We start from the raw sequence: 12,203 nt of genomic DNA, 5'->3' as shown, positions 1-12,203 counted from the left end.
GAGGGAGCGAGAGAGAGTGTGTTTGTTGGGAGGAGAGTAATCTTCTGTAGCAGTGTATACTATCACCTCTGAATTAAGAATAGGGATAAGCTATTTTCATTTTGCTTTTAGAAGAGCTTCCTTTATCAGACAGGAAACAACAACAACAACAACAACGACGACGACGACGACGACGACGACGACGACGTAAAGATAAGGGATCCTATGAAAACAAAAACAAAAACCCACAACCGGTATGAGAGGTTGGACTGGTTGTGAAGAGGTTATGATCGCCGGTTGGAAAGGACAAAAACAGGAGTATAATAATCGGAAAGCATCAAGTCGTTATCTACTGCCGATTACCATTACTCATTTGAAGAAAAAAAGTTTACTCTAAATCGTGCCCTACTTCTTAAAACTCATGGAAAAAAACGCCCAAAACAGAGGGCATGAGTTACACGCTTTGTTCCGGTCATTGAAACAAGCCCATGTCGCATTCACTATAATAGGTATTATTCTACATGTCAGACACACCGTCAGGCGTGAAAGGAGTTCTTTAGCTGCTTGGATACATGGCGTGGCCACAATGCTGGTCTGAGTACAATTCCATCTTAGAATGTCAAAGATTTACCTTCGTAAGTAGAGTCTATACGAAACAATTCTGGAGAAGTTGCATTAAGGATGTGCAATAGATTGGATTGCTCGGGTAGCACAAGTTGTCAAAGAGAAGCGATGCGGGCGGACAGTTTAGCCACAGTGCATGCTTCAGACTCTCAGTCTATGCGCTTTACAATTTTATGAGTTATTTACTGAGTTGAAACAGTTGTAAAAGTGTGGCTGACCATGTACGTTGTCGATGTTTGATGACTGAACTTGTAATTGTCGCGGTTCCGAAGAACATGCAGACACCAACAACGGCACGTGGGACTGTTTGCACTGAACGTGACCCCTCGCTTTGCCCCCGAGATGGGCAAGGCTCAACGTCAGAATTTTGAAATAAAGATTTGATTCTATATAACGTTCATAAACCTCGAATTATGTGTCCATATTACTTTAATTCCAGATTTTAGAATTTTAGGACACATAACCATTTGATGATAGTTTGAGTGAATACGATCAGTTTCTAGTTGCGTGCTTTGAGAGGTAGGGAACACAAGCGGCACGACTTCAGCCGTTTCGTCCAATTTCTAGACCGAAATTATGTAAGCCAAACATGCCAGAGACGGTCCTAAAGTCGACGTCGTCAAGTTTTGTGGACGAAACACTTTTTCCCCCCGACGACGTGTCTTTGCTTTCGCGCATGCGCAGATTAGTGATGCGATGTATTTGTCGCCCTCTCCGTCTTTATGACCGTCCGGATTATTACAGCTCCATTCTAAACTTATAGTATACGCTCTTAATGACTTTTGTCAGATTTTCATTTTGTTTTAAAACAGCCTCTTTCATCTTTCCCTTCCCTCTTTGGTCATGTTTTCAAGCCTGAGCCTTGCTATGATATAGGCTGCCCCGGGGTCCGTTCCATGAAGGCATCACATAAAAAGTCACAGAATTGCCAAAGTCGCTCATATTATATACACTGTAGCTGTGAGAGTCTTTTTCAAATCTATTCACGAAGTCTCTCGTAATTGTGTCTTGTGAGCAATAAGTCCCTCATAAGACTTCATGAAACGGACCCCTGGAAGATTTACTTGGCAGTTGATGGATTCCAAATGAAAATCTTCGATTTCTTCGAGAGAGTACCATCTTTACCTCTTCTTTCGGACCGTTTCATATCTCAGTATAATAAATAATAATCTCTAGTCCCACTTACTCTAAATTCAAAGTGTTTGTCATTCCAAAAAGTTATTATATGAATCAGGGAGACGAAATACTGAAAGGTCAAATTGATTCCTGTTTTTACAACGAAATTAGGTATTTAAAGAAAGTCTCGATACGTGTTTAAAGCCCGGATTTAACGCAGTATTGTCACATGTTCAAAACAAGACAAAACAAAACAAAGCAAAGAAAAAAAAACCACACAGAAACGAACCCAAAAAAAAAACCACAACAATTATAACATTCCAAATGCTGAAACTTTCTAAGACCACAATGTCATGAATGTCATCGAATTACGATTCAACAATTACACAGACAACGACTTCAGTTTGACGAACGAAATCGACACCTGTAATGACTCAGTCATGGTGAAGGCAATGATGAATACCCCTCCCCCCCCCCAAAAAAAAGAAAAAGAACAGGATAAAAAAGAAAAAGAAAAAGAATCATGTCTCACTTGCCAGCAAAATCTCCCTTTTCCCACGATATCGACTGCAAACGGGCGGATGATTCTAAACCCCTTCAAAACATAAGATTAAGAGGTAAAAGGAAGAGTCAACCAGCTTATAAAATGCCCACCGCTTCCTCCAGCCGATTAACATCCGTCATTGGTGTTCTTTCCAAGCTTTATTTATGAAGATAAACACAATATTTCCGATGGGTATCAAATGGACATTACATCGTGAAACCTGGCAGGTTCATGTAGCGGTCAGGTACACCGCAAGAGCGGCCGTGGTGTCATGGGGGCTTAAGACACTTCCCACCTTGTCAATTTTTACCCATGAGTCCTTGCGAAAAACCTAGACTACAACTTATAAAAAAGTCGAGTAGGTAAGAAGAAAAACAGCAGAAGTTGGGAGAAAGGTTATATTTATGTGGGCACTGGATGACACTGGGAACCTCGGTGGAAAAACAATCGCTAATGGGCACGACCACTGGAAAAACAGGCAGAGAAAAGGTGTAAAAGTGTGGTCTCAACGCTCATTAAGTGCCTTTTATTGAAGTATCTGTTTACAGATTTGACCCTGGTTTGACATGGAGTGTTGTGGTTATTCTATCACACTTCTCAAGGCGTGGTTTCCTACGACTTTGATTATTTCAAGCTTAATTTTGTCATACTCTTTGGTCCTTCAGTCCTTCAAAGGATAATTGTACTGGTAGGGTAGGTCCTACTTCCAGGACAAGCGAAATTGGGAATAGAATAGATATAGACCGTAATTGAGCCATCTTTCACTCTCTTGAACCCTTTAATTGGAACATGATATGATTTCATTGCAACGTATAACAAGTGGAATATACATTGATAATTTCGTTTAACATTTATTTTCCATCTCCACCCGCACCAAAAAAAAAAGAAGAAAAAAGAAGAAAAAAGAATGCATGTTTAAGCGCAACGTTATTATCTGAATACAAAGTATTTCGAATATTTACATTAGCATGTGGACTTTCATAATGACAAGGTATCAAACACTACCTTTACTTCTTTTTTTGGGAAGGAATGCGCAGACTCAGTGCAGATTTGTGGCCGCATGTTTGGCGCTGCGTAACTACGCAGGGAGTGTCATATGCAAAACATTTTCTTCTTTTTTTCCTTTTTATTTCCTCCTCGAAGATTGCTTTCAACTTTCGATTTTAATTGGTCTTAGTTTGTGTCCCGTAGATTTAGATTCACTAGAAAAATCAAAACAAAAACAAAACACCCCGTTAATCAAGAACTCCCTCTTGACACTCCTTTCGCTACAGAAACTCGCTTTAAGTCATTGCTTACGGCAAGTGTACGGAAAACTTACTGCATGTACGTGTCCTGTGCAAATACAGTGATGCTTCAAACCCTTGTGTGAGAATTGGGTTAATCTGTTACATCATGCTCATATATGGGCAGGAACCCGAGTGTGGAAGGTAACAGCGTTTTGATAGGCGAGGTCAGAGATATAAACACTGAACAAAAGAAAAATGGCTCTGTTCCAGAGGTAAGCTTCATCCCTATCCAGCCGAGCCACTTAAAAACTATCAAACCAAATCATGTTTACTTAAAAGATAATTTCATTAAAAAAAATAAGGCTCGTAAAATGTCATGTATTTTGTAATCAACGCTAAACATGTTTCTATAGTTTCGTCGGGTGTGTCGTTTGTGTTACAAACGCGAGTTAGGCCTAAACGTAAACATTCATTCATTTATTTTTCCATCTCCAACAAAACTTGTAAATAATTTTTTTTTTCACATAAGATATTAGTACATTATATACGTCAACATTACACAATATGATAAATGGCATTTACGGATATACAATTGATAGGGTGAAAAAGAAAAAAACACAAAAAGATTTTGAAGTTTAAAAAATGCAGGAGATGGGGAGGAATGCTGAAGAAGCAATGCTTGTAGGGTGCATTCCCCCAAACAATAGGAATCTAATTATATACATATATATCATTGATCTTCTATTTTGTACATGATGCTAAATTTACAAATTTAGTTTGGTGAAAGACACCCAATGATGACCACAACTCTCATTGTTGCCATTTTCGATATCGATTTCGTCGACATAGTGAAGGAATAAACTGTAAAAGGGAGACATATTGCCGCTGAAGGGACTGACTTTGATTATGTATAGCATCAACGTGATTTATACGGTAGACAGAGATACGTTTTCGATATTGCTTTCCGGAACGATACGATAGCTAAGACCGATACAAGCGCACGCGTTATCGTTGGAGAGATTTTCCTCAGCAAATTGATTAATTTGTGTGACCTCCGAGCAACATCCCACTAATTTTGATCGTCTGGCTTCGAAAACAGGAAATCATCCAAATATGAGGGATAATTTGATATCAGAATGAAGTAACTAAACATTTCCGTATAAATCAGAGTTGCAATGAAATGTTTTGCTACTTGCTGTTGCTTTTTCCCACGAGCCTGGAAAAAAAAAAAGACAGATTGATTGATGAATTGGGAAGAGACCAAACTCTCATTTCATTTACTGCAAAGCGAAGTGTTCGTATTTTGTTTTGTTTTGTTTTGTTTTTTTGATCGAGATGATGGATCTTGTAAGAGATAGCTTGATGAAGGCGTCATAATATGTATAAAGATGCATAAAATTAATAATCCTTTATTCTGGCTTGATACACTATATAGAAGAGCACCTGTAGTAGACAAACACAAAAGCATATTTTCTAGTGATGTATAATTGCTTGAGGGTATAGAACAAGGTAAAGAAATGTGGTCACTGTTACCTTTACATTTTGTTCCTCCGACTGAACATCAATTAAGACTATAGAATTTTTTTTTTTTTTTTTTTTTTTGGGGGGGGGGGGGGGGGGGGGTTACAACTCGCTATTCCGAAGGTTCGTTATTCCGAAGGCTCTAATCAGTCCGAAGATTCGTTATTCCGAAGGTTCGTTATTCCGAATTTCATTTTCGGATTAACGAATCTCCGGAATAACAAACTTTCGGAATAATGCCACAAATGTTCTGATTAACGAACCCTTTTTCATTTTCGGATTAATGAACCTCCAGGTATAGGGAATTTGTGTGTTTCGGATTAACGAACCTTCGGAATAACGAACCCCGGAATAGCAGACTTTCGGAATAACGAACAGCACCCTTTTTTGCCTCTGCCGATTCGGAAGCACCTTATAAAAGTCTACCACATCTTCTCTTGCTCCATGTGATGTCACAGGGGGCATAAATTAGGATAGTTCACATCATTATGCACTTTGCATTATTTAAGATTGTATGCAGGTGCACATTGCTAACGCCTAACGATAACACCGCAGGCTTTCCTTTGATGCCATAATACACGTCACAACTTTTCAAATTGTTAAAGAGCTTGCACCGTCAGAAATGTTTTGGTATTACTTTAAAAAAAAAAGGTTGTGATGTGGTATTGTGTGAAGGAATGAGAAACTGGGTGCACGTACGGTACGTCACGAGACGACACCCACGAGTTATAAAGCCCATGAGTTCGACAATAAGCAAACAATTAAGGCTTACGAGACTGATGCATAAAGACCTGTGATGTATAATGTCGAACTCGTGGGCTGTTTTTACGTAGTGTCGAGTTCATGGGCTGTATGACTCGTTAGCTGTATAACTCGTGGGTGTCGGTCTCGTGGGATGACCCCTGAGAAACTATCGTTAGAAATTTTATGTGGAGTATTGCATAGTTATGTCGCAGGAGTAAAAAAAAAAAGGCTTCATAATATACGATATTACGCAACTATGCAAATATTTTGCTACTGATAGCTTCGATAGATTACGTCTTTCATTTATGACAAAAAAAAAATGGCAAATGAGTGTGTGTCTACCGCAGCTACGCAAGGAACAAATAGAACGGATGATAGAAGAAAGCAATGTTCATGAGAATGGCATTAAACTAATGAACCTAATCATTGGCCCTTTGTCTCTGGGCACTGCATGTGCCATGTATTAAACCTACGGGGAATCAGGCCATCTGGGACACCACGGGTTAAGGAGACTTTCAGATAGCTTGACGTTTCACCAAAACCTTTAACGCCAAAGAAGAATGGTGCGTCATGGTCCAAGTCCGTTCCCTTCTCTGGACCTCCTGCAGCGCTCCCCGATGACTAATCCAGTCGCACAGCCTGCAAGGTCTGGCAGAATTAGTTCCAGCGTTCCAGCCAGCTATAGGAGAAGATCGAATTGGGCTAAAATCCACTGCATTATTTCAGTGTAACTGTAAGGACATAACGCGTCCTTTGGCGGAGAGAAGCGCTATTCTTTACCCTGTTGGCAGGGTAGCGCATAAAGTGCCGTTTCGCACCGGCTTCCAGCTTTTCCCTTAGTCCCACGCAAGAAATCATATGTCATCTCACGCCCTGCCATTATGTAATCGCACGTTTAACGAGAAAGAGAGAGAGAGAGAGAGAGAGAGAGAGAGAGAAAAGGGGGAGGAGGAGGGGAGAAAGTGAAATAGCAATTGTTATGCTCACTTCTTAACTATAGGAAATAATAAAAAGAGTGACGGCTTAAGATATTAATCACCCCCCCCCAAAAAAAAAAACAAAAAAAAAACAAAACATATTTACTGCATTTCATACTTAGATGTATATGCTGGTTAAACCTATGACCAGTGCTCAGCGCAGTATGTATTGATAGCGACTGAAGTGCATCATAATCCGTCCATGAAACTATAGCTCGTTTAGATTAACTGAGAAATAATAAAAATGAATGGAATTTTGCTCTATTTGTACACCAAGAGGCGTGCTCTAAAGCGTGATAATTATTCATTTTAAAGCAATGTCATTATTTCCGTTATCAAAGGTAGCCTTCCCTTTCAGCACGTAAAAAAAAACCGACCAGTTGATAAAAGCTTAAAGATGGTCATTTTACTACTAATTGAATGTAAGGCGTATGTAGTGCGTATGCGACGAATAAACACATAACTAGCACTGCAAGTTTTTTTGACACCGGCTTGCCTACTCTTTTTGAATAAGGTATAACCATCGTGGCAAAACATAATCCTACTTTAATCATCTTCTCTCTAGCTTTTTTCTCTTTCCTTTTGCTTCTGATAGCATCAACTTCTTCAGGCAATATTTACAATTTCAAGAATCATTCGTTGCTAATTATAACATTGGTCATGGTCGTGTTTCAAAACCCAGTTAGGTTTTGAACTTTTAAGATACTAGACACCCAGTGTAATATAAACTTTTATTCATAGGAACTGAAAATATGATAAAATAACATTGTTCAGCTATCTGACTGAACACGTACCAAATTCCTCATATGGCATAACATGTGTCCATTTTTATCTCAACGTGCCTTTCGAAAACATTTTCTCTTATATGAACGTTACATGGCCCCAACCTTGCACTGAACTTGGTCAACATCGATAAAAAAAAAACTTGAAATGGACTATACAAACCTGCAGGCAAATCCTATAAAAGACATGACGTTCGATCTTGCATGCTGTATATACATACCATGAATATTATGAATATGGAATTTGGCTGATGATTTCTTTCTCCAGGGAATAGTGAATCGCAAGGAAAGTATTAAGGTAATCACTATAAGCTCTTTGTTAATTAATCTTATACTTAATTCATCGGTATTTTTATTTCACAACACCTAGAGCTATTCCTGCAACCCGATGATTGGTCCCCTGCTCATCACGTGACATTCGACAAAAGTATCCTGGCTTTCGCACGATGGCGTAATTCACATTATAGGGCCGACATTTATTTTACCTCCATGATAGGCTCTTCATCAAACTCGCAGCTTTGTTTACTTGTTTGTTTGTTTGTTTTACTAGTCGATCTCTCCTGACGTCTGACAACATGCATGCCTTTCCAGCGTGTACTCAATCAGTGTAAGTCTATAGCGCGCTTTCAATTCAATTCAATTCAATTCAATTCATGCTTTATTTCATTTTTCGAAAAGAACATAAACATTTCACTTTCTTTGGTAACAGAGAATAAGGTTGCATAGTCAAGACAAAGTAAATTGAGAAAAATAAAATCGAAGAACCTTGGAATAAGAAATACGTTGTAATGAAACTTGACTGAAGTGATAAAGACGACATAATGCGTATCAAGACATCGAAAAATGGAGGGACCCACTAAAAAGACAGTGCTTGTAGAATGTGGGCCCCTCAAGTACAGAATGTCAATAGAAATTGAACTGATGCAAAAAGGGGAAGAAAGACTGGGAATAAAGTAAAAAAGAAAAAAGTCTGGAAGCCCTCTAGGAAGATAGAGTATCAAACAGACATACATACTCAGGCGAGTAAACAGAAAACGAAACTGGGACGGCGAAACTAATAAAGGGGGACTCATAGACAAGACAGAACGAGACAAGACAGAACGAGACAAGACTAATATAACAGGAAGACAATACAACGGACAGAAAGACAGAGCAGATCCAGTGATCCTCGACAGAATTCATTGAAAAAAATGATGGGATGCGTGAAAAGGATACCATTATATAGAAAAGTATAGAGAAATAGATGCAGAAATAATATAAATGAAATCAAACCTACTCTGTAGGTGTCTCAGGACAAGAGAGACGAGGAAATACGGTATATCACTTGTAAGCCAAGTTCTTCGAAAAGGAATTGAAATAAGCCAACAGGCTAATTCAATTCTGTGGGATCATAAAATTGCAATAAAGAAAACTTTAATCTTCTTTTAAATGAATATATAGAGGGGGAATCTTTTATATCATTATTCAGGGAATTCCAGTAAGTTGGGCCAGTGTAAATAAGTGTGTTCTTAGCAAACATCGTTCGTAAAAGAGGTAAATGAAATTCATTGGAGCGTCGAGTGGGATACTCATGGAATGATTGATTTCTTTGAAACATAGAAGCAAAAATGGACGGGAGTGAGTCGTTGCTGTACATGTACATAAATTGCCCCAAATTATATAAAAACAAATCTTTAATTTTTAATAGCTTATTGGAGGAAAATAACAAATTTGAGTGGGAGGGTATGGAAGGATAACAGATGATACGGAGAGCTTTCTTTTGTAGGAGAAACACTCTATCCAGTAGATTCTGATGAGTGTTACCCCATACTAAAACACCATAATTAAGATAAGGCAATATCAATGAAGAATATAACATAAGTAATGATTTTTGTGGAATATACGAATTCATTCTATTTATAACGCCTATATTACGCGAGATTGTGTTGGATATATAATCAATATGTAACTTCCAGGAAAGTTTGTCGTCAACAATAATTCCAAGAAATTTAAGATGTGAAACTCTTTCCAACTGAATATCATTCAAAACTATAGCTGTACTCAGAGTATCAACAGTATTACTGAAAATCATGTATTTCGTTTTTTGGGCATTCAAGGATAATTTGTTGGCTCTTACCCAATTACTCACTCTTTGTAATTCAGAATTAACTTTTTGAACAAGAAAATTAGCATCATTGTGGGCAAAAAATACATTGGTATCGTCAGCAAAATGGATGAAAGAAAGTACTTCAGATGCCTGACAAAAATCATTAATATAAACAATAAATAACAGTGGCCCTAATAAACTTCCCTGCGGAACACCACAATTTACTTCTCTTATCACTGAACAATTATCTTTGATTATAACAAACTGTCTTCTATTTTCCAAATAACTCTTGAACCACTCCAAGGCCTTCCCACGTATTCCGTAATGTGATAACTTGTGGAGTAGAATATCGTGATCAACAGTGTCGAAGGCCTTGGAGAAGTCCAAGAAAATACTAATTAAATGAGAGTGATTATCAATTGCGTGAGCCACTTTATCAATAAAATATAAAAGAGCATGAGTTGTATTATGCTTCTCTCGAAAACCGAATTGCGAATTAGTAAAAATATTATGCAACTTCAAAAAACCAATAGTTCTCTTATAAATGAGTTTCTCTAAAACTTTGGACAACGATGATAATAATGAAATTGGACGATAATTACTGACATCGGATTTATCACCCTTCTTAAATAATGGAATTACTTTGGCCAGTTTCATCTTGTCAGGAAACACACCGTTAGAAATTGACAAATTGAATATATGAACAAGTGGATCAACAACTGAAGATATAACACCTTTAAGAATGAAATTATCTATATCATCATACCCAGAACTCCTCTTGTTCTTAAGAGAAGATACAATATCAATAATCTCATGTCTATTAGTTGGAGTAAAATAAACAGAATTGGAATTGCGCAGGCCTAAATATTCAGTAAAATGATGCTCTGACGCAGGGATATTTTGGGCGTAACTTTCACCTATCTTTGAAAAGTAAGAATTGAAAGCATTTGCAATGTGAACAGGGTCACTGATGATTTCATCATTCAACTTAATGTTGTCGAAACCAGATTTTTTACTCGAGACATTCATAGCTTGCTTTAACACATTCCAAGTATTTTTCATATCAAACTTGTATCTTTGCAATTGCTTAAAATAGTATCTTTTCTTTTCAGAACGTAAAATCATAGTTAGAGTATTTCTATATAAAGTGTATTTACGTTTTGATCGCTCATTTTTTTCCAATTTGTATCTATAATACAATCGATTTTTCCTGTTAATCGACCGAAGAATTGATTTTGTAATCCACGGCAACCTAGGTGTCTTTTTATAATCTGGTTTATTTTTTTGTTTCGGAATTACATTATCTAAATGATAATTAAATGTTTCCATGAAATAATCAAAAGACAAATTAATATCATCACTTTCAAAAACTCTAGACCAATCAACAGTTTCGAGAACCGCATCAAGACTAGCTAGCTTTTCAGACGAGACTCTACGACTCAATAAAGGAGATGAGAAAAATTTTACATTATTAACTGAGGTTTTAAGCGCAAAATGAGTCATAATTGGATAATGGTCTGTCGTATCTGAAAGAATTATATAAGAATTAATAAGGGGTAGGGTATTACAAAACATATTGTCGATCAGAGTAGCAGAGTGATCAGTGACACGCGTAGGTTTCGAAATAAGCGGAAGAAAAGAAGAGGACAAAAATGTTTGAAGAAACTCGTGTGCGGCAGTATCATTTTCCAACTTGAGTAAGTCAATATTGAAGTCGCCGAGGAAGAAACAATCCTTATCTTTAAAAACTGGGGATTTTATCAAATCTGAAAGGTAAGTTAAAAAATCCTTGATATTGGAGTTTGGAGGTCTGTACATAATGCCGACCACAATATTCCTAATTCCTGGGATGTAAATTTCTAAAAATAATGATTCAACAATATTATCCATTCTGGAAATATCATCATGAACAATACATTCAAAAGCATTCGATATGTACAGTGCAACACCTCCACCACTCTTATCGGGCCTGTTATTAGCAAATATATTGTAGCCGTCAATGTTGAAAAAATTTTCAGTGTTGGAATTTAACCAGGTTTCACTTAAACCAATAACAGAAAATGCCTGATTTGCATCAGTCTCTAAAAATAATTTTAACTCATCAAAATGCTTATTCAAACTCCTGATATTTAAATGCAACAAAGAAAATGTATCTTCAGAAAAACTTTCGCAAATATCTTTACATTGATTCACAGTAATATATTTACACAACATATTTTCAGTTAACTCTCCACCAAAATCATAAGGCAATTCATTTACAGATGAATTTAAGTTTTCAGCGACAGCATTGTCATAAAAAATTGCTCGTGAATTAGAAACTCCACGAACCGGATCTGAATCTAACCTTATGTGCCTAAATAACTCAAAAAAAATCATTATTTGAAAGAGAACTAAACGGTGCATTCGGGAAATTAGCCATTATAAATGTGGAACATATCTATGAAAGTTTGTATTACCGATCGAGCCTCAATGACAGGAACGAGTGCATACTGCGAGAAAATAAGAAACCAACAGAGTGAGGTAGGACACTGGAGAAGCCGAAGAACATGGATTCTGTCAAAATCATAATGAGCAGAGGATCGCTGCGAAGAAGTCGAACAG

This window comes from Diadema antillarum, unplaced genomic scaffold (assembly GCF_040938485.1).
Source record: "Diadema antillarum isolate AM-2024a unplaced genomic scaffold, OU_Dant_1.0 seq00000143_RagTag, whole genome shotgun sequence".
In the NCBI taxonomy this organism is placed as follows: Eukaryota; Metazoa; Echinodermata; class Echinoidea; order Diadematoida; family Diadematidae; genus Diadema; species Diadema antillarum.
Note: the sequence above shows the minus strand (reverse complement) of the source record.